We start from the raw sequence: 25,055 nt of genomic DNA on the forward strand, positions 1-25,055 counted from the left end.
TTACCGGATTCCCTACAGTTGCACGAATAGAAGAAGAAGAAGAAGGAAAAAAAGAGATGCAGTGGTCAACTGTAATGGTTGTAATGGATGAAGTAAAATGCATTCTCAAGAGGTCTCTTTCTGCCTGCTCAATTTTGGATGCCTGTATCAAATTATGAATACCATAGCTTCCCACCTAAAATATAAAAATGAAATAGTCGTTTACAGTGCTAATGCCATTCAAACAAAACACAGAAAGTGCAATCAGCTTCTCGTGTTACATAACCGATCCATGCAGTTCTGACTCTCTCGTGTGGGCACCCCAGCTGTTCTGCAGTTTAGTTAAGGCTGATTTAGACAGGCAGTTAAGTAGAGTCATTTCTAATTCCTCTCAAATACTTGGATTAAATCCCTATTTACATATGGATACTATTTTTTTTCAACCACAGAGGCCCGAGTTTTGGTTTGTTTTCTTTTGCACTGAGTAGATACACTCAAGCACTACAGCTGCATTTCGTAGAAACCATGCACAGATCTAGAATCTGACGGTCTCTTTCCTTGTTTTGTTTCTATTTAGTCACTTGATCCATATATATATTTTTCTGGTATGTCAGTAAGTTCCCGCACAGGCTCAGATGGCTCAACACAGAAATCTAAATCAGAAGGAAGTATTGAGGGGAATAGAGGAACAAAGATTTTGCCACAGACAAAAGACAGGAGTGTTTGCTTAGCACTTTTCAGGACAACATGAGTACAGAAAAGGCCAGAAAAGATCAGAGCTCCATTCTCCTCATTTCCCTGAGCAGATATAAGAAAAAATAAATGCTATTGCATAATTTACTGTTGTTCACATGTTTGTAGGTAATACAATGCACATGAGCTGTGGAAGGAGCTAAGACTTCGAATGCAAATGTAATTATCATATACTGAGTGTATATAGTCTTCCTGTGCTGTATTGTGAAAGATTTTGTGAAAATGGAGGGATGAACGATTTCAGCATATGATATCTGAATATCAACAAATGTAGATTTAGACTACTGTTTTGCTGTTTCCACAGATTCCAGAGATTTTTTTTGTATAACTATACCCATGTTATAAGTGTCACATAAATGTGCAACTACCTCACTTGAAATGTATTGTTACTATAATATTATCATAAAGACAGTAAATCTATTAGATTTTGAATATGGAATAATCATTCTAGTATTTAATGAAATTTGAATTTAGCAATTTGAAGTGCCAAAATTCTTCTTAGTTTGGAAAGATAGAAGTAATTATGTTTATATGCTTTTGATATGGTGACAGAATATGCTTTTACTAAAGAATTAAAGAAGTCGTTTTTTACACTTTTATTTTTGAGGAATATACAAGATGATATAAAGGCAGCTTTTTTCTTTTTGTGATTTATTTTGTAATGCAGGGATGACTCTTCAACTTTCATATAACAAGAATCAGAGGAGTTACTAATATGCACGTGTGCTGTCCAAGGGGGAAAATATTACCTGGAAATATCTTGAGGGTATCTGTAAGAAAGGTTAATTCCATTCAATATTATCTGAACCCTGTAGCACATGAAGAACAATCTGAAGAGGTGAAAATGACAGTGGATGTCGCTGAAGAAACAGTACTATCCAGGATAGAAAGCACTCCTATTAAATTACTTTTAAAAGAGCACTTAAAAGTCTTCTTTTTTTAGTATCTGAAACAAAGTAATAACTTTCCTTTATAGTCAGACTGTTATTCTCCTTTGCTATAAAGTCTAATCAATAGCAAGATGGACAAAATTAAGTTATTTAATAGATTCCTGGGTGAGTTGATACAGGTCATAGAATCATCTAGATACCTATGCACTTAATAATATTCTATATTCCATACTGTGCTAACAATTTAAAACCCCATTTTCCTGACATACCCTGACACACAATGGGTTTTACTTTTGAGAAATATTGCTATTCAGAGAAGTAATACTATGTGATTCAAGCTTTCTCCCACATTTTTTTCATTCTTCCTCCTTCTCTGCCACTGTGAAGTTTAAAAGCTTTATATCTGTAGATAGATGTTAAGAGATATGATCAACATTGAGGACATGACAATTTAGTTATTTTGGCTTCCTTTCTGAAATTCCAAATTCTATTTTATTATATATCCGTTGCCACCTCATGCTCTATAGTGATTCCCTTTCCTTGGTTGCACCAAAACTTGTAGCATAAAAGATTGCTGCACTGAGTTTTCAATGGAAAATAATCAGAAGAAGATAGCCATACCAATGGAAAGGTAAAGGGCATGATGGAAATAAACCCAATACATAAACCACTTGGGGTGACACAGTGGAAAATTCACAATTTCTTTCAAATCCAAATCAGCTCATTTCTAGGTAAAATGATGGGATTTTATTATCAGTTTCAGATATTTAATCACAAACTCTAAATATATACATATTAAATAATTCAAAAATAAATACTTACTGAAAAGTTTAGGGTATTTTTCATAATTTGATGCAATTATGCTAAGAAAAAAATGTCCAGCTAAGTTTGTCTAAATGTCATGTGAATTGAAATATCAGTTTAAATTTTGATTTTTTTTTCTGCAACATAAAATTAAGGCATGCTGCAAAGTTGCCTAGACTATTACTGAAATGTCATTCTTGTATGTTTAAGTAATTTAGTAAAAATTGTTTTGTGACTTTATATTGTAAGTATGTATAAGGGTCATAAAAATGCTATGGAAGAGAGAGACTGAGATATTTTCCTATGGAAAATAAATACAGCACTTGTAGTTCAAAATTACCAGCATTCATTTAATATTGCAGTACCAGGAGGACAGCTGAGAAAAATCAAATTGGAGAATAAAATATTTCAACCCATCAGAAAATGCATTTACAATAAAATGCTTATATTTTGCAAAATTTACTCTTAACTGATGTTTCATTTTACTCCTTAAATTATAGGTTCTGTATTTTTGTAATATACTACAAATTTTAACTCTTATCCAGACTATGCTCAAAAAAAATCACATAAGTAAGCAGCTCAGTGAGCATAGTGCTATTTTGTGATTGCTTTTTCATTATATGCTTTAACCTGCAAAGGTGCTCTGTTACTCAAAAATCATTCTTTCTTAAGTAGGTTATTTTAATTATTGTTGGGTGATTTGAACTGCAGTAGCTAGTGCGATTTCCACAGAGGGGATACATGTAGGTAAAAAAAAAAAAAAAGAGTTTCTCTCTAGCTAGTGTAAGTGATAATACGTGGTAAATGCTAACCATTCTTCCTGCTAGAGACACAGACTAAGATCCTCCAAGAACAACCTTCTGAACTGCACTGGGTTCTTGAATTGCCAAATTCAACATCTCTAAATTTTATTTGGCCTCAGATGTAGCATAATCATAGTATTTTCACAATCAGATTATCCTTTGTATCCTGTAAGAGTAGTCAAGTCACTTGCTTAATACATGCAACAGCAGCAAAATTCTGCTAATTTCTTAATATTGCTTCATGACTGGTGGGTTTTCTTTCATTGAGGAGTTTTGAAGGAATATAATTTGATATAAAAGGTAACAGGGCAGGAGATGCATACTTGCTATACTAAATATGCAACATCATTTTGTAGTCTTAAATATTAGCTCCTGCATATTTGTCTAGCAGTTTCAAAACCACTCTGTGCAAAAGGACTATTTCTCCTTTCACCTCTTTTCAAGAAAGGCAGAAAGAATAGTAGCTAAAAGTGCAAATGATTCAATAAGCTCTTCAGAAAAAAAAAAAAAAAAAAAAAAAAAAAAAAAAAAGCTATCCCGAACTCTGATCTGAAGTTATTGCACTTGAAGGAAGCTGAGAGAGCCCACTCAGGAGGGAAGTGTAGCAAGATAAAAGGCCTCCAAGCCTTCAAAATCTATGTAGGTTAAAAGATTTCAAAAGGCCGGATGACTACACCTTCATTCATCCTTTATGAAAGAAAATCACCAGGTGATAGGGCCAGCAGAATAGGCTGGCAACAACTTTATAACCGTTAATTTTGTTCATACGCCACCACCTACCCAGTCCCAGGTTACGCATCAGAACCAAGAATTCAGGCATACTAGATGGCTGGGTAAGAAGCTTTAAAGGCTGCATGCATGGCACTTAAATCACATGCAGCTCAGTTAAATTGAAGGAATCCACTGTTTGATCTATGGAAAACCTGAACTCCACGCTATTTTCCTCATAAATGGCTTATTTTTTACTTACTACTTGGAATTAATATTTCAGTAACAACCATATTGAAAGAGCAGATAAAATATGCCACATACTGCTTATTTCAGTGCAAGAGACAGGGACAAAGAACTCTTTCCTCAAATTACCAACATCAAATGGCATTGCAGGGTATTGAAAGGCCTCCTCATGTTAAGGATTGTTGCCAAGAGAGTGCCTTTTCTGCAGATATCTTGAGTAACATACAGTATACTAGGTCTACTTTCATAATTTAACTAGTTCACCAAAGCATGAAGTCATAAGCCAAGTGAGATGAAATCATTAAGAAATACTCATTGATTCATTTATAATGTAGAAACTTAAACTGCCGTTTATAACATCATAACATAACATCCAGTGTGTTGTATTTCCTTATCTTACAAATTCAACATCATCTCAGGAGAAGAACTTCCATTGTTAACAATTCTGTTCAGCTCTATCAAAGTCATTAGCCAAGTGATGCCTTGCTATAGTAATTATACCTTACAACATTATATTTTGGAAATAATCATCTGTATGATTCAGGCCTCATTATGTCAAAAATACATGTCAACAACCAAAAATAAAACAGTTTAGTAGCTCACTGATACCTTTTTTAGAAGTAAGAGTACAAGCTGATATCCAAATAGGACAGTGCTCCCAGAAGAGAACGTACTATATTTCAAAAAAGAACAAGCACTAAATTAGGTTCTGTAGGATGAATTAGAACAACACAACAAAAGCACATGGCCTCCTGTGGCTGTAGGATGAATGTGAGAAAGAAAAGAGATTCTCTACATTCAGGCACAGCATAGATTTTAAAGCTGCCAAGAAACCTTAGCTCCCAACAACTGCAGATCCTGTTACAGATTAACCTGAAATATGTAAGAAATAGGCTTAATGTCTCCCCCATGGTACATTTTTAGAACTGCATATATAACAATTATTCTTAAATTTACTAACAGACTGTCTGTGAAAACATAATGCTCTCACAAGAAATCTTTTTATGCACAGCATGATGTAGAAGATGATCAGTGAATAAAGGAAGTCCTATACAGTGTGTATCCTTCTAAAAAGCAAGGACCTTGGGCAGGATTTTAAATCCCAAATTGTTTATTGCAAAACATACAGGAAAACAAAATAAATCAGTCCTAATACATAGGCAATCTTGCTGTTAATGGACTTGAACATACACTATATGCCAGCTGAAGTACAAAGGAATGTATCAACTTCCTATAAAATCCAAATGACTGGGTAATAAGCAGTCAATCAATTGTTTAAGGTAACGTATGTAACTCTTGAGAGAGGTCGCATACATACAAGGCTGCTTTTTTATGCTGCCAAATGCACTGCAGCTTTGGGCAATATTAGCCAACATGAACAAATCATGACCTATTTCAAGTAATGTGACAATATTATTTGTTTCTTTTTGTTTCAGAGTGCATATAAACAAACCCACCTGTGTTTTCCTTTAATCCTATTGTAACTTTATATTAAAAATGTATTCTGCACATTATAAAAACCCTTGAGTTGTTCCTCCCTAAAGAACATTTACAGTTATAAGGTTAGATGAGCAAAATATAGCTAATGTTGTTGTTGTTGTTTCAATGTGCCACCTAGGGTTGTATTGAAAGAAAACTTTATATCATATTAATCCAATGAGGAAGCTCATCTTCAGGTTCAGGTTTATTTCTAGTTCCTGCTAAGGTTAGGTAACAATAAACCAAGTCTACTCTTTTCTACTGTAAGCAACAGTAATTGCCAGAGCCATAGCAAAAGCAGGGCAGAAAAGGTGTGAGAAGTATGCCACCTTCTCCAGCTGCTTCTGCTAACCTCAAAGAACGGCTGCAGGTTTGTAATGGCGAAAGGAATGCCAGCAGTATCTGAAAGTAGCTTCAAGTGAAAAAGGTAAGGAGCAATTCAGGACCAAAATGGCTTACAGAGGAAGGAACATAGGGAGAGCAGTAGGTCTGGCATGAGGGAGTGCTGCTCCAAGCATGTAAAGCAGAGGACCGGAGACAGCAGCTGCAGATAGCGCGGAGAGAAGTGAAGATTGGCCGATATGAGCACAATTTAAGTTAAAGGGACAGAAAAGGGAAGGAAAAGAAGAAATAATGGCAATGTGATGAAAGGCAGCAAGATAAAGAAAAGAAACAGACAAGGACAAATAAAGGGGTAGTTGTGTTTCAGACAGCAAGTAGATTTGACACAGGTCTGTTCAGCAGCATGAACATCCAATTCTTAAAATTATGCTAGTAAGCTAAAGCCTATACAAGAAAAAGAAAGCTAAAGCCTATGCAAGAAAAATATCTTGTCCTATAAGAAGGTCAATCTTAAAATGTAGGCAGCTTTCCTCTTCAGGTATACTATGCACATTAATGCTACAACAGGGTGAAAGTCAGTTTTAGGAAAGGGTTGAAAGGCTCCAATTTACTAGATAAAACCTAGTGTTGGAGCTATGAGAATATTGATTGCTCAACCTGTGAAATTATTGTGCACACATTTGGGCTGGTTCATCTCAAATAGCAGTAGTGACTTGTACCTGTAATTAAAATTATATGGATAAGTTTAAAGACAGGAGACTTGCCTCCAAAAGGTCACAAAAGTCACAGCAGGCTATGGCAGGAGCTCTTTTAGACTCCCTGTTTAGTTATCACCCAGGTAACACTAATTAATGGACAGAATGGTCCTAGATGGCAGTTTACATAAAAGTCATTTTACAGTAAACTAAGACTCATTCTTCTGAACCAATGCAGAACAATTTGACATCTAGCACAGTTGATAGGAGAGAAACACACAGAGAAAATGGGAATGGGGAAAACGTGTGTTGTGTTTTAACAGAGAAACTTCAAACAGGTATCAACAGCACTGGGGCTGTGTTATCTCCTAGCTTGGAGCTTTTGTGCTCTAAAGAAAGCTGAAGATTTTTATCTGGCACCAAGGAAGGTAACAACCAAAGTGACGTGGCTGGGAAAAGATGGATAATTCCTGAAATTCAGCAGCTAGTTGCTCTGGCTGCTGGGTTTCGAGAGCAAGAAGATGCAGTTGGCATAGTCAAACCAAAGACATCACTGACAAGTGAGCTGATGCAGAGGAGTTTGCAGAGGAGTGGTTAGCTAAAACCAAGCAGTCCTCACACAATCATGTAACTCAATAGCATTCATCCTACTAGCAGCAACCAGCAGTCCCAGCTGAATTAGTTTTTGTCACTAGTTTCATTCCCACCTTCTGTATCACAAAACTTCTCTGTTGGAGCTGTTGCCACTGTCATTTTTTACTCACTTGTGCTCCTCTTTTTGCTGAGATGATAGCACTGTTTTTTCAAGTCTCACTCTGCCGCAGTGCACATTTCTGCCTCTAGTAGATGTCACTTTGTGGTAAAAACAAGCCCCATGCACAGCTGCCTCTATGCAGAGCTCACTGAGATCTGTGAGAAGGTGCACGGGAGTTGGGGCTAACAGAAAGGGGAGGCAAAGGGAGCGAATGCTTGCGCCCAGCAGCCGCTGTGTGTAAATGGCATTTGCACCATTTTCACTATGCCCTTTTCCATCCCCCCATGCATAGGGAAACTACTATTGCATACCTTGCAGTTACCAACACTGACCTGCAAGGCGCCCTGAAGTGGCAACAAGGACATAAGCAGAGAGCTTAAGCACTCCATGCTACCACCGTGCTACAGCTACAATGCACTTGATTCCACGCACTGCTACGGCACAAGATTGAGTTGTGGCTTTGAAGAACATAAAGGACACTGACTAGGAGAAGGCTAGAGTGTGGTAGTGTATAAAAGGTCATTGCCAAAAAGCTATTTTTTAAAAAACCTATCTCTTTCTGCTGGCACAAAGCCTATTTCTTAAATGAATAATAACAATAAACAATAGAACCATGGTGAATATATAAATATTCATGAAATAAGTGAAACCCACATTTGTTTTCTTGTACAAAAGATTAATGTGGATGTTTGAAAGAGAGAGAAGTAATGAAATCCATTTTGAAAATCAATATGAACCACCTGCAACGAAAGCCAATGACAAGGGCACAAACTAAATGAATGTGAGATATAACAGTGTGTGCTCCCTTAAATATCGTGGTGGTGATAACCATAAAGTGTAAGTATTACTTCTAGGCAGCTAGTTGCATTTGCTAATGTAGGAATCCAACTCTTTTTTGTTGTTCGTGTCACTTTGGAAATCAGCCCTTTGAATGGACGGTTCCAGAGATGCCTGCAAAAACATTAGTTACTGCTTACTCCTGGCTTTAGTGTCATTCAGCAATCCCAGAAATATCAATTATGCAAGTATAATGCCGATCTTTTTCCTTAAAAGAGATGATGTCATGGAAAATGGACAAATTATTCATTCTTCTTAGGACCCCTAAGACTTCTGACTTCTGTCAGGACCCCACACTTCCTCTTGAGCAATCACTAGTCTAGTAACCTGTGTCTCCTCCTTCTACCACTAAGCTTGAGTCTTGTATGTGTACAACTACAGGCACATTTCTAATCACATATCATTATGGCAGTAGAGGCTCCCCTGACACAGAAGGGGTGGCGGTGAATTGTTCTGCCCAGGAAAGCCAGGACAAGGACCAGCAGCTAGAACACTCCAGTAAATTCTGGATTCTGTTGTCAAACTGAGATCAAACAGCAAAACTCTTACTAGTTTCAAATGAGGTCCTCAAAATTTATGATTTTTTAAGAATGGTAAAATCCTTCTGCCTATTAAAGTTTTACACCAAAGGCTGCTCAGTATTTGACTTTTCATTTTATTAACATTCGGTAATAAATGTCCAAGAAAGTATTTATATTTGCCTAAGGTTCACTATGTTTCGATTCCTCTTTCATACTGGATTTGACCTTCATAATTTTTGTTCCATAAGTATTGACCTTTAGATTAGTCTCCTGTGTAAAGAAACAACTATGTTGTCTGGGGCTTTTCATTCTGGAAGTTTCCATTTCTGAAACAAAAAATGTATCAATAATTCTGAATGTTATAAATATCCCATTTTATTAGTGCATTGTAAACAAAATAACAGCTTTTGTAATAAGTTCAAAGCCCCAAGAGTATTTGCTTTTATTGCTTATTTCTTAGTACTCTCAAAAATTTTGAAACTCTTTGTTATATTCAGACATTTATCCTGTGTTTACCAGAAATATGAACACATTCGGAGTGAAGAGTTTCATGAGCATAAATTCATCTCAAGTAGTTTTTCTGCTCCATAAAAATGCTAATCATTTGATAGTATTTCATCATAAACACATCCAGAAGCCAAAGTAGCTGGAAAGTAAAAATCTACCCTGAGAAATGTGCACATGTTGTTGTTGAGTCAGATCCTGGCAATAATAACGCAATCACATATTTAGAGTGTTCTTTTAAAAATATAATTTTGGAAATGTTAGTTCTGAAAGGAGGAAAATTAACAGGCCTAAACTTGAACAGAAGTAATTCTGCACTGATATAAGGATAAGGTTTTTCATCCTGGGTCCAGCTGGGCAATGGAGACAGCCCAGAGAGGCTGTGTAGTATCCATCCTTGGAGGTTTTCAAGATTTGACTGGATAAAGCCCTAGGCAACCTGGTCTGAGCCCCGAGGTGACCCTGTTTCAAGCAGAAAATTGGGCTAGAGACCTCCTAAGGTCCTTTCCAGCCTCAGTTACCCTTTGAACCTATGAAAATTGTTCCTATTGCCCAGTTCTGGCAACTGGTGAGAAACCCTCATGAAATCTGGAGATTCTGCTTATCTCTCATAAGTATCATTGTTTTGGGCAATTGCATTGATGAAAACTACATTGTGTGTGTGCATGTGTGTTTCTGTGTACAGGCATGTATCTTTGTGCACAAATATGTAAAGATTTCAGCATGTTTATGTTTGAGACTGAAATATTGTGAACTAAGAACTTCTCCATAACATATTGAAGCCTATATTAAAGTTATAGGTGGAATCAAAGATTTTTTTAAAAAAGGGAAAAGAAAGAAAGAAACATGAGGAGAAAGAATTAAATACATTGGCAGAATTATAAAAGTTGTTATTCTCTTGTTTGACTCAGACACTAAACAGTGATTCACTCTGGTCTTTATTTTATCTGAATTTTGCCACGAACACCATGTAAACTAAAAATAAGTATTATTTATTTTTTCCTAAGTAAATATAGATATTATGTAGCATCTATATCTGCATTCTGATTTTATGCATATGCTTAAAGGTTAGATGAGTGTGTCACAATGAAGCTCATGAGTTACTTTTATTTATAATATAATTTTATTTTATCACTGCAACACAAGGATTATTTTCCTTAACCTGTTCTAATATGTTATAAGTGTAAAATAGCTTCTTCCCTTCTTTGTTGAAGATTCTTAAGACTATATGAACAAGTTCAACAATGATGTAAACCACTGTTTAGTCAGCTTCTGGCATCTTTATACCTCATGTCCTTGGACAGTGTGACTCGGACAGTAGCCTTCTGCAAGGCTCAAGTAACAGGAACCAATCTTCTCCCACCTGTCACAGAAGTGCAAAACATTTGGCTCTTCCTTTTCAATGTTGTGTTAACCACTCTTTCTTTCATGCTATTTTTGTTCTGTTTATCTAGCTTCTGATACTCTGATTACAAGGTGACAATATCTGTAATATTTCATATGAAAGTCCAAAAATATGAATGCATCAGCCTCTTGAAAGTGCATATCTCACTCAAAAAGAACAAGACAACAGAATGTGTATCTGAAATGACGATTTTTTGTGTATATATAGATGTTATCTCTGAATATTATCCTAAGGTTGCTGAGAGAAGCTGATACCAGCTCTATACCATTTGCAAAATCCTGGAGCAAATGTAGACCTTCTCAATGAGCCTTGTCAGATTTGCAAACATTTTTATTGTTTACCTTTTGGCACATTTTTTAATGCCTGTCTAAATCTTTGCCATCATTTGACAAAGCTCATCCCACTGAAGAGCAGTGGTCACTGGCAAACAACAGTTGTTTGGGCCCAATAAATTATTATTGTGAATAATTTACTATCACAGTTCTATAGCTCAGAGTTAGAGATCTGAGTGTAAAGACAACAGAGTAAATGTGCAATGTAATGTGCAGGAATACATGTCAGCATATTATGTTGAATTTGGATCTATTTATTATAAACAATCTTGTTATATTAGGATTAATAAATGGCAAAGTACAATACTACTGCTATATTTAGCTACTAGGTAATGCTGGTAATATGTAATTCAAGTAGTTTAGCTTTCTTCCAGCAAAATGCTACTGAAAGTAGTCATCTTAATTTAACTTGTTCAAAAATATATTTTGGGCAGCAGCCTTGATAATAACTTGATGTACTGGGTCTCCCTGATATTTGAATATGAGCAGGTATGTTTTATTTAGTTTTGTTTAAAGAACCAGAAGTATGATTTTTTGTTATCATTATATTCATTTTTTTCACTTTTTTCATAATTTAGTTATAATAGTAGAACCACCATGGATATTTTTTGCTTTTGAGGATGACACAGTTTATTCACAGTAAATTCATTTTCCTACACAGTAAATTCATTTTCATTTCCAGCATCTGCTATCTAATCTCCCATCACACCTTTAAAGAACTGTTCCAGAAAGAATATTAATTGTCATTAACATGCTGTTCAGAATATTCAGCAAACCTGAAAAGCAACAAAAACAATTTTTGTGTTTTTCTCTCTTTTAGAAATAGCCATAACTTTTCCTATAGGGATAAGCTGTAGCAGCAAGGATGACAAATACGCTGAAGAAATACAAAACAGCAGTAATTATATTTATACTGAATTATAATGAGAAAGTGCAATACATCCAACTTTTCTGAAAAGTGCCAGGAAAAGGAATTGTTTTTTTCTTGATATATGTATACAGAAATTCATCAATGCTTTTGATATTGATGTGAAGGGAACATTTTTGTTTTTCAGGGGATAGTAAGCCTTTTAGTGCTATATATTATTTCTCAGTATAAGATGAGTTGAACCTCCAGAACTGTTTTAAGTTTGAGATTTTTAACTGATGGTCCAGCAAACAGGAATGCTTCACAAAACACTTATATACAGTAAGAAAGTTTTCTAGCGCTGCTGAGAGCAAGTAAAACGTACTAAGGACATTTTGAGTATGAGCTTTTCATACATCAGTTGCTATGATTGCCATGGATGCTGTGAGATGGTAAAAAGACCAGAAAAGGTAGCTAAGCCAAGAGAATATTTCTCTTAGGACGTGATATTAACAGCCTGAGAGTTCAGAATACTATTGCAATAGCACCTTTGCTTACTCCCACTGTAATGAAGAGCTTCTTCCTTGCAGTTGTCAAAAACAATTAGGACATGAAAAGGAAATTTGAGCAACTTTTAAGGTACAAAATTTCTCTAAAATTCTGTCGAATCTTTACTGCTACTTGGAGTCCCTTATGATATTGTTATGTGCTCAAAGGGTAGAAGATGATTGTTACTTAGTGTATGAACTTTCTGCCTTCATCTGCTCTTTCAGCGAGACAGCCCTCTGGGCTTCTTGTGAATCCTAAGGAGAATTCCCCAGACAGGTGAAATCAACTGAAGAAAATAAAATGAAACCTACTTTGCAGAGATACCTTGGGGTTTGAATTGGGTAATGAAGTGAAATACACAGCTGCTGCATTCTGCCTGCAACTACACCTGAACTGTAAAAAAAGGTGTAAGGTATACCTGAAGCTCTAATCTAGAGAAAGAGCTGGATAGAAATACTAATGATGCCTTTTAATACACAACAAATCAGGCTCCTCTCTCAACCAGGCATTCTATCGCTTTGCGCAACAGCTACTGAAATCAATGCCACAGCTTTCTAACTGCTGCTTAATGGACTAACATTAGTTTGGTGAGGCGTGACAGAGCCTCCTTTAAAAAGTACTGATAATCTTTCATTCCCACACTTTTGGAATTCATTTCTATAGAAATACACTAAATCTGAGGACTTGAGACTCTCACATTCATTAAGAAATAATGATAAAAGAATTTTATGTGAAGTAAAGTGAGGTATGGTGAAGCAAACATTTGTACGTTTTTGCTTCAATCTAAGTTTTGGTCTATGCTTTTAAGTAGCACCTAAAAATCTTCCCAAATGAGAGGATTCAGAATAAGCTTCCCCTTAAGTGACTTGCTTTTGCAAACATTTCAGAAGGCGTTATCACTTCTTCTACCCAGGCTTGTCATAGATGTCTTCCAGTGCCTATCTGTTTGTAAAAAGATGAAAGAATGATGTAAAAAGATGAAAGAATAAATCTTATTTTTAATAAATGAAAGGAAACAAACAAACAAACAAACAAAAAGGAACTGAAACAATTTCCACATCTCTGGAGGCATTTATGAAGTTAGAAGAATATTTAAGAACATTTTACATGATACATTTAAGGACTAATTTGTGTGTGATGTGCAAAATGAAGAAATCTAAAGCAACTTTGACTCTGACCTGATTTAGTTTCAACTCATATATTAGAATTGTGCTAGCAGGAAGAGTAGCAACTAGTAAAGGACACCAAAAAGTTTTAATATCATCTGTAAAATTTGAGGTAAAGTACAAAGCACAGCATGGAAAATGTTCAAATGCACTATTTTTTATCACGGGAACCATCTCAATTAGAACTGAGCAGAGAAAAAAAAAGTAAATTTATTTCATGAAGGGTTTTGATATTTCAAAACTTGGTTTTAATTTCCATTCAAAACGAAACACTACCATTTTGAAATTCTGCAAAAAGGTAACATAGTCCTAGCTCTGTGGATTCCCACCTGGATACCTGAATCAATATTAATAACTGGAGAATCATAGGGTCTTTGACCCTCACTATGTATTCTAAAAATACTGACTTTCCAGCAACCCACTCTTGGCAGATAACTCCAAAAACTTCATGATATTCATGCGAATGTTGTTGAAACCAAATACAATTTGACAAATGCTTAAATTTTGACAATATACCTCCATGTCTACTCATAATGCTAGTGATTGCTATTTTCAGACAAAGACACTTCAAGAAATCAGGCTATACTGAGAAGATATAAGGTTCTGTGCAAATCAGAATCAGAAATATCTGTCTCATTTACCCTTAAATGAGAAGATATCTCAGGCGTCTTTCGGTCTGTACAAAATTCCAGGACTTATCTTGAAATCAAAACAACCCTGTACCATGCTTGGGATATCAAATCTATCATCAGTAAAACTAAGATCATAAGAGTTTAAATACTCTAGTACCTGTGATCCAGTATATTCAGACAGAACAAGACTGGCCAGAGTCAGTATGGGATTCTTACTCATGTGGGAAAAGAGAGCAGTGGCTGTCTAAAAAGAGAATTAACTAGTAATTCTGAGAAACTTAAGATTTTAATGTGTAAGAGGAGGATTGTAGGTAGGTATTGACAATATGACAAAAAAAGGGAAGCATTTATTTAGTGAGGTATGCAAAAGCAAAGGCAGTAGAAAATTCCACAGAGTACCCTTCCCACTTGTTAAGTCTAAAGGAAACATCTCCAAAGGAAAACAAAACATATATATATGTATATACATATACATACATACATATATGCAAAATTATTTATGTGTATATATACCTTTCTGATGTTCATTATTGTTGTTCTAACTGTCTACTTTTATTCCTCCAACTGTCTATTTTTATTCCCTTCAGTACAAAAACATTTTGAAATTCCATGAAAATAATATTCTAGAATAAGAATGATGGAAGATCAAACTATTAGGAAGGCTTTTTCTTTCTTTTTTTAAAAAAAAACATTTTCTTTAATATTGCTTCATATTTCAGAAACCTTGTGTGTATATATATATTCACAAAAACAGAGTTAAGCATGAATACAAGCTTCTGAAATAGTTACTAATTTGTCCCCAACTATATTTACCGTAACGCCCAATGCATTTAGTGGTGTTTACTGTCAATACTTAAAATCTTCTTACCTTTCTGGAATATTGTGTCCAGTTCTGGGCTCCACAGTACAAGAGGGATGTGGAGCTGCTGGAGAGAGCCCAGTGGAGGGCTACAAGGATGATCAGGGGCCTGGAACATCTGCCCTATCAGGAGAGGCTGAGGGAGCTGGGCCTGTTCAGCCTGGAGAAGAGAAGGCTTGAGAGGGGATCTAATCAGTGTATGTAAGTACCTCAAGGGAGGGAGTGAAGAGGATGGTGCTGGTCTCTTTTCAGTGGTGGCCACTGACAGCACTAGAGGTAATGGCCACAAACTGAAGCATCAAAAGTTCCACAGGAACTTCAGGAAAAATTTCTTACCAGTGAGGGTGACAGAGCACTGGAACAGGCTGCCCAGAGAGGCTGTGGAGTCTCCTTCTCTGGAGATCTTCAAAACCCGCGTGGACGCAGTCCTGTGCCACGTGCTCTAGGTGACCCTGCGTGTGCAGGGGGGTTGGACTAGATGACCTCCAGAGGTCCCTTCCAACCTTGACCATTCTATGATTCTATAATTCTATGATTATGAACAGGCACTGCTCATTTTTTCCCTGTGCTATTTTCTCTTTTTCTCTGACATTAATCATTAATTTTCTCTGAATTAATCTCGCAAGAAGTTTGGAAAGAGAATGCAAATAAAACCAGCCCTGTTTTTCTTTTCCCTATGACATCCAGTTGAGGAGAAATGTATTCTTCCTTTGAAATGCTAATGTTTTACTAACAACATCTGTGCAAACCTAGTAAAAAAACTAATTGAAATTAGATCCAGTGGTGGCATTGCTCTGAGTTAAGAAATCTCACTCTGGTGCACATGATTGGCTTTGCCCCACTGTAATACTGGGATTCTAAACTTTGGCATGGTTGCTGTAAGAGGATTTTTGGTTGATGGTTTTCCTATTTTTATTCTTATTATTTATAAAGCCCTGTTTAACTGATTTCATTCATTACAACTAATCCTTCGATCTGCAAGCCACCTTTCTGTATTTGATGGACATTTTCATCACCATTGCCTTTTATAGGAGGCCATATAATCAGTTCTGACCTATTGTACTGAACATTGCCCTTGTAAGCTACAAAGCTCTGTATCAAACCAAAAGTCTGTATTTCACTGAACTGTTTTGTTCCCTCAAGCTCTGTATAACACCTGAAGGTCAAGCTGTAGAGTCAGCTATGGTGCTTTTAGAAATCTGTTTAAAGACATCTGTATTTCAGGCCTTTGTGCTTAGAAGTTTTGCTTGCACTGCTCAGTTAAGTGGTACTCTTTCTAGGGGTTTATGGTATTTTCAACCTTAGGTGTGAGACTGATTTTATTGATTTACTTTCATTTTTCATTCCCCACAACTTTTCCTGTCTGAAAAGGAAAATATATATATATATAATCTTTCAGTAAGAGTTATAACCTAAAACATCCCTAGAACAGTGAATAATCTAAATTTAAATATGAATCAGAAATATAAAATGGTAATCCCCAAGGATCAACAAATTACAAATAAAACATATTTTTGTATCATATAGTCACAGAAAAAAAATAGATTGATCTCTAGAGGACCTTAATCCAACCACCGGCTACAAAGCTGTCTCAGGTTGTTCACAGTCTTGTGCTGGTGGAGGACAGAGACAACAGTTTTCCTGGGCAACCAGATCCAGTACATAAACATTCTCACAGTGAGTTTTTTTTTCTTCTACCTAGTTTTCTAAGCAACTAAACAACTTGATTTTCAGAGGAGCTGATTCAGGCACAAGGAATATGAAAATTCCACCAAGTTTTCAAATCAGCTGCATTTGGGCATTTGAAGTTTAGCCCAACTGTTCTTTGACCTGTCTCCTCCTGCGCAGTTGACAGCAGAGAAGCTCTGGCTGCTTCAGAGTTCAATTTTGCTAAGATGCTGCTTGCTGGAGAGAACGATGCCAGCTATTGCTATAACAACACAGCATCAGCAGTAAAAAGGGACAGTGCAGTTTGTGATTTCAGATGCTCACTTCACCAAGGCAGCTGCAGCCTTGCAAAAAGGATTAGTGATAACAAAATTCAAGCATCCAGGTTGCTTTTAAATTATTATTAGTATTCTTTCCACTTCATTTTTTAAACGGCTCCGGAAAAAAATGACAGTGTCACTGTGTGGGATTAATGTCAGATTCTCATCGATCTTATAATTAATTTTGTGTAAAAACTTTTTCAAATTATGCTTGTAATGGGTATTTTTACATCAGATGAATAAATATTTATCCGTCTTTCTCTTTTGTCTGTCTTGTGAGTAGGGAAAAATAGAATGCATGAGAGACCATACTTTGGCTTTGTTAAATCCACCTGACCTAGACGGTTGGGGGAGAGATGTATTTGTGGCCTTATTTCTATACTTATCTGACTTCTCTTTAATAATGATTTTCTAAGATTTCTTAGAACATTTCATATGGTGAACCAAGAGACATAACCAAATAGATATCATATAACTTTGTGGGTTTTTTTATAAAAGACCTTTTTTTTCCTTTAAAGCCTGGAAGAAAGCTCTTACAGCTTTCTTGAGTTTTAAGTTAACTCTGCAGTTATGTTTGCTGTGGATCAGAATGATAAAAAAGAGTTTTCAGAAATGAAGTGTTGCAACCCAATGGAAACGCTTACATATATTTAAAAAAAATGAATTAGAAAAGGCCACAAAGGGTTGCAAGGCTAGGCATTGAAAGAATATGACAAAACTGTTTCTGTTTTTCAGCTTTTAATCCAGCTTTCTACCATTTTTCCTATACCACTACTTAAATAGTTGAAACATCAAGAAATGAGTGGGCAGACTTTTGAGTAATCCGCCTGAATTCAGCATGCCAAGGTCTTTTTCTGGTCAATGAAAGTCTAGGGAGAAACATGTCAGTGTGTGGAAGTTTACTCAATTACAATTTCCCCTTTTACCTTCAGAGCATAAAACTGAAAGCAGCGGTATTTATTGCGGAGATGCTGCATAAGAGATTGCAGGAAGAATCACTAAACAGGCCAGCCTGTGTTTGGTAGGTGCTATTGAGTTGTATATTTCTTTAGAATCATATGCACTATGGTTTTCTAAAGGAAACTGAGGGTTTCATAACTATTTTCATTCACTGTAATTAGCCACTGTCTTTAGATGCTGTTGAAAATTCGGTCTAGCCTTGCTCATATACGTACAGATTGAAACCAAACTTAAGTAATAGTGTAAGTGTTCAGTTATATATAGCCAGTAGTTATTATTTGACTGAATAACTTGGTAATAATTAATTTGAACTTTTTTTTTTGCATAAAGTGGTATCCTAAAACAATTTGTATTATCCCATTATGCTTTAAAAATAAACAGATAAGTGCCTTAAAGAAAAGAATCTTAATCCATTTCTGTCTGTATCTGTCAAAATTTCAAAACAATTATTTGCAAATCCATTAATAACAGTATTTCTTTGGCATGCTATATGCATTCATCAGTATGTTTCTGCAAGTCATTAACAGGATGCTGCAATAATCTGAACAGATGTATTTCGTCAAACTGCATACGAAAGGCAAGTAATAGGGTAGACAGGATGTCTCACACATCCCTCCTGTAAAATTTTGCACTATTACTATTTACATCAAATTAACTTGAGGACCTCAGAATTGGGGGGGAATTTGGAACTGATTCGGGTAGTTCCCAGAAGAACAACAGCTGCTAATCGGTAAGGAGCCATCTCAAATATTTGCTGTTCTCACGGATCTCCACAGGTTGATAACTGGAAAGAAGCATCAAAATGATGAAACATGAAAGAGTTTCATCAGTTAGATACAGGAATACTGCATTTCCAGACCCAGAAAACAAGCCCAGACAGAAATATCATTCCTGAGTAGGTAATTTTTTAAGAAAAATGTTGATGTGTTGATAGAGTGTAGATTGCTTCAGGGAGTCCCCTGCCATCTTTTAAATAGGAAATTTTTGATGCAGGATGGGGACAATCCTTAATCTTCTACTGAGTAGAAGTTGAGTAACTTTTTAATATCTGTGCAATGAGACCACTTGATAGATAGATTTAGTTTGATGAGCTGAATATGAATGCCAAAGAATGAAGAAAACAAGAATGAACAAGAAAAAGAAAGAGGGAAAGAGAGAGAGAAAGAAAGAGAAGAGAGAAAGAGAGAGAGAGAAAGAAATAGAAAAAGAAAGAAAGAAAGAAAGAAAGAAAGAAAGAAAGAAAGAAAGAAAGAAAGAAAGAAAGAAAGAAAGAAAGAAAGAAAGAAAGAAAGAAAGAAAGAAAGAAAGAAAGAAAGAAAGAAAGAAAGAAAGAAAGACCAATTTAAATTCAAAGATAATGGTAAAATAAGGATTGCCAAACTATTTTAAATTAAACTTCTCAAAAGTTATTAATAGTTATTACAGATTTATTTTTAAAAATAAAAATAGTAATAATAACAAGGAAAGAAAAAAAATGATTATTGCAATAGAAATGGAAATAAGTATAATCTAGGTAGGGCTCCAAAACAATATAAATGTTTTGAATTAATTTTTGTTAAGGGCCTTGAAACAGGCTATGTGAGCAAAGGTTACTGCTAATGAAAGCTTGAACATAGAAATGCATACTTCTGAAATGTATGGAAAATTCAGTAAATGACTAATAACTAATACATTGCCTACATTTAAAAAGAATAGGCAGAACAAATCCGTTCAACAATAGATGTTTGTTTCACCTCATTAGAAGTGATTTAGAGAAAAGCAGAATATGGAGGTGAAGGAAGTGAATAGAAAATGTAATGAATTCATCACTGAAGGCAAAGTTTATGCTAGATGAAATTAACAGGATCATTTACTTTCTAAGAAAAAAAAAAAAAAAGGATAGATCCTGAAGGAAGTTTTTGCTTCTGTGCCACATGAGAGGGTATTTGCACAGGAAGAAAAACTGATTAGCAGGGAATTGTAAGCTAAGTAAACAGATGATAATGGATACTTTCGAAAGCAGGAAAAATCCTGGAGAGAGGTTGCTAAAGTAGTTCCTTCAGATTTAACATTGGGTTGATCTTGTTAGAGTCATTTTAAACATCTGGGCTTACTGGTGTGATTATGATAGATGCAGATCATCTGTACTGCAGAACATCAGTAACTTTTGTTAATACAGAGAAGAATTGAGATATCCTATAAAAATTATTGGGTGATGCATTTAAATAGTAAAATAAACCAATAAATAAATAATCAAGATTATGTGTTTGGATATTAAGATCAAAATCTTTAGCTATATTCTTGGAAAAAAATCTGGATGGATCAAGTGATTTTTGGATGAGTCCAAGTTACATATTTGATTGAGTTGTCAAATAGGGGATGCATCAGCATAGGTGTTTCCAAGAGAGGCAGATAGTATCCATCTCTGTACAAAAGCTTGATGCAATCCTGCCTGGATTACCTAATGTGATTGCAGTTGCAATCATGAGTTCAAGAAAGGTGCTCTCAAACTGAAGCAGATACAAAGCTATTCAGAGATATAGAATATCTCTGTATAGAAAGAGCATATATAGCCCTAATGGAGAAAAGGCAAGAGGTAATATGAGACAAAAATGATAAAATCTGTTAATAAATCTAGGCTAAATCTAGTTTAGACTCACTAAGCAAATCAGTTCTTTAGTAATCATCCCTGAAGAAAAATAGCATAGAAGGAATCACTCTAAATTGTGTTTTGTGAGAATTACGATAGGGATTTGGTGCTTTCAGTAGCTGGGATATAAGAAGGTCATTCTTTCTTACCTTCTTAACTTGCTGATAGATTTTTACTGTGATCTTTCACAGCCTGGGCAGATTACTGAATTAGAAAATCTGCGAATCTCTTGATGGCTCTTAGAAGGTGATATAATAAGCGGTAGTAGGTAGTTTTGATTGCTTTTCAACTTCATGGATTTCAAGGAAGAATAAACTCTGTCTTGTGTTGTGCATTGTGCACTTGTGTAATGCACTGATTAGGTGTTATCATTCAAGATGCACACAAGTACAAAAATGAAGATAGGAAATGTATGGTTTATTTGGAATACAATTCATCCCTTCAAAAAACATGCCAACCAAAATGGGAAGAGAATTTGGTTATCCTTTTCCAGCTTTATGAATATTGAATAGTTTAGTTACAACGAACAGATCATTCAGATTTCATAAGCTAAAATGTATTATCCATAACTCTGGATAGATGCTTTTGACAAGCAAATTATGGCTAGTTCTGTAACATTAAATAATCAGATATGAAACAAATTTCCTCACAAATATTATTCATGATGAATACCTAGCATTCTTTGAGGTAGGTAACCAGTTAGGCAGCTATTTAAACTTATCATTAAGAAGGAGAGAAACCTGAGAAGTGAAGACAGAGTGGTTTTTTTTGCATAACATACTGTACAACATACTGTGAAATTTGTCTGAGCAAAATGAAAATGCTGTTGTATTTCATCCTCTGTGTTATTATTTATCCCTAGTACATATAATTATTATTATTACTGTGGTATGGACACTGACAAATCTAAATGAAATAATGAAACTTAAAGTCTGTCAATAAAAGGAAGGCAACTTGACAAGCACTCCAGCTTAATAAAGAGAGTGAGGCATTACCATAACTTCCTTAATTTAATGCCTTTTCATTATAAAAGATTTTCTAAATATCAGAAGCAAACTTATTTTACCCTTGAATATGAAATCCTCCTCCTTAGGCATATCTGCCACTGTAGTGTTTAGAAGTGTAATGTCTGTACTACTTTACCCTGCAGGAGTGAACTAATCACTGGTTGTAAGTGCAATAGAAAAAAATGTTTCCACTGAAAATCATTTTGACAGGAAATTCATGAGGAAACAAAATGTTTTATACAGGCTTTTTGCAAAGATGAACATAGTGCTTTTCCAAGGTTTGCATGGATTCTGTGGAATCACAGCATGGTTAAGGTTGGGACGGACATCTGGAGATCATCTAGCCCAACCCCCCTGCTCCAGCAGGGACACCCAGAGCACATGGCACAGGGTGGCATCCAGATGGGTCTGGAAGATCTCCAGAGAAGGAGACTCCACAGCCTCTCTGGGCAGCCTGTTCCAGTGCTCTGTCACCCTCACAGGAAAGAAGTTCTTCCTCACATGAAGGTGGAACCTCCTGTGTTTCAACTTGCACCCATTACCCCTTGTCCTGTCACTGGCCATCACAGAGAAGAGTTTAGCCCCATCCTCCCTACATTCACCCCTCAGGTACTTATATATGGTGATCTGATTTCTCAATCTTCTCTTCTCTAGGCTAAACAGACACAGCTCACTTAGTCTTTCCTCATACAATGGATGCTTCAGTCCCTTAATCATCTTCATGGTCTAACACTGGACCCTCTCTAGAAGCTCCACGTCCCTCTTATCCTAGGGAGCCCACAACTGCACACAATACTCCATGGGCAGCCTCACCAGAGCTGAGGAGAAGGGGAGGATCACCTCCCTCCACCTGCTGGCAACACTCCTCCTGATGCAGGCCAAGATCCCATTCGTCTTCTTGGCCACAAGGGCACACTGCTGACTCATGGGTAACTTGTTGTCAACCAGGACTCTCAAATCCCTCTCCACAGAGCTGCTTTCCAGGAGGACAACCCCTAGTCTGTACTGGTGCCTGGAGTTATTTCTCCCCAGGTGCAGGACCCTGCACTTGTCCTTGTCAAACCACACAAGGTTCCCCTCTGCCCAACTCTCCATCCTGTCTAGGTCTCTCTGAATGGCAGCACAGCCCTCTGGAGTGTCAGCCACTCCATCCAGTTTGGTATCATCTACAAACTTGCTGAGAGTGCACTCTGTGCCCTTGTCCAAGTCGTTGATGAACAAGTTGAATAGCACTGGGCCCAGTACTGACCCCTGAGGGACACCACTGCCACAGGCATCCAACTAGTCTAGGCTCCACTTATCACCACCTTGTGGGCTCTGCCATCGAGCCAGTCCAGCCTCAATCCACTTCACTCACCACTCGTGCAGTCCACACTTCCAGAGCTTTCCTATGAGGATGTTTTGGGTGACTGTGTCAAAAACCTTGCTGAAGTCAAGGTAGACAACATCCATGGCTTTCCCATTGTCCATCCAGCCAGTCACCTCATCATAGAAGGCTATCATGTATGTCAAATACGACTTTCCCTTGGTGAATCCATGCTAACTAGTCCTGATCACCTTCTTTTTCCTTCACATGCCTAGAAATGGTCTCTAGGATGAGCTGCTCCATCATCCTTCTAGGGACGGAGGTAAGGCTGACAGGCCTGTAGTTTCCTGGGTCCCCCCTCTTGCCCTTTTTGAAGACTGGCTTTCTTCAAGTCCTCTAGTACCTCCCCTGCCCTCCATGACCTCTCAAAGATGATGGAGAGTGGCTGAGCAATAACCTTCGCCAGTTTGCTCAACACTCTTGGATGCATCCCATCTGGGCCTGTAGATTTATGGGTGTCCAGTTGGCCCAAATGACTCCTAACCCAAACCTCCTTGACCAGCGGAAAGTCCTCCTCTCTCCTGGTTGTCTCTCTTGTCTCCGGGCTCTGTAGTTCATGGGGACTAGCCTTAGCAGTAAAGATAGAAGCAAAGGTGGCATCTAGTAACTCTGCCTTCTCTGCATCCTCCGCCACCAAGGCACCCTCCCCATTCAGCAGCAGACTAACATTTTCCCTAGACTTCCTCTTGCTGCTGATGTATTTATAGAAGCCCTTCCTGTTGTCCCTCACATCTCCTGCTAACTCTAATTCCAAACGGGCCCTGGGCTTCCTCATTGCATCCCTGCATTCTCTGACAATGTTCCTATATTTTTCCCATGTGGTCTGGCCCTTCTTCCACATTCTGTACATGCTCTTTTTCTCATTGAGTTTACCCAACAGCTCCTTGCTCATCCACACAGGTCTCCGGCCCGCCTTGCTCAACTTCTTTCTTATAGGAATGCATCACTCCTGTGCTTGGAGAAAGTGGTGTTTGAATATTTCCCAACTCTCCTGGACCCCCTTTCCTTCTAGGACCCTTGCCTGGGGGATTCCTCTAAGGAGCTCCTTGAAGAGGTCGAAGTTAGCTCTCTTGAAGTCCAGAGTTGCAATCCTACTTCTTGTCCAGCTTCCTCCTCGCAGGATCATGAATTCCAACATCTTGTGGTCACTGCAGCCAAGACTGCCCCCAATCCTCACATTTCTCATTTGTTTGTATCTGTTTGTATCAGGTCTAGCAGCACCCCTCCCTTGTTGGCTCATCAACCACCTGCATCAAGAAGTTACCTGCAATGTTCTGCAGGAACCTCCTGAACTGTCTGTTCCTAGCTGTGTGATTATCCCAGCGACATCAGGGTGATTGAAGTCCCCCATAAGAACCAGGGCCTGAGATTGTGAGGCTTCTTGCAGCTGCCTGTAGAAGGCTTCATCCACTTCCTCACCCTGATCAGGAGGTCTGTAGTAAACTCCCACGACTGTGTTGCCCTTGTTGACCTGCCCTTTAATCCTCACCCAGATTCTTTTTTAAAATCCTCAGTGCACTCCTCACTTTAATCAATTTTTTTTTAATAAAGGGAAGCACCACCCTTCTAAAATCCTTCCTTCTATCCCTATAGTTTGAAAGCTCAAGGCGAATAGTATAATGTATTTTTGCCTCATTGCTTTCAGTATGCACAGTCTTTAACTTTGTATTTTCAATAAACAAGCTTTTCCAATTAGGAATGCTCATCTTCAGTAGCTTTTTTTTTTTCAGTTCTCCTTGTTGACATATAATATAAAAGGGCATTATTTTTTTATTGCCCTACATCTCTTAGAGTAGTTGCAAGTCCAGATAGTCAAGAAATGACTTCATTATCCTTTCAGGTGCTTTCATGTTAAATCCCAGAAAGGAAAATAATGCTGACCAAATATAAAATAATATATTCAAACTTAAGCTAAGCATTTTCATAAAGGAATGCTATAGCATTTCATTCAAAACAGAATGGCTAAGATGTTCAAAATATGCAGCCTTGGCAATACCCAG

The sequence above is a fragment of the Tinamus guttatus genome, unplaced genomic scaffold (genome assembly GCF_059628265.1).
Source record: "Tinamus guttatus ecotype Peru unplaced genomic scaffold, ASM5962826v1 Tinamus_guttatus_pri_ptg000222l, whole genome shotgun sequence".
NCBI lineage: Eukaryota > Metazoa > Chordata > Aves > Tinamiformes > Tinamidae > Tinamus > Tinamus guttatus.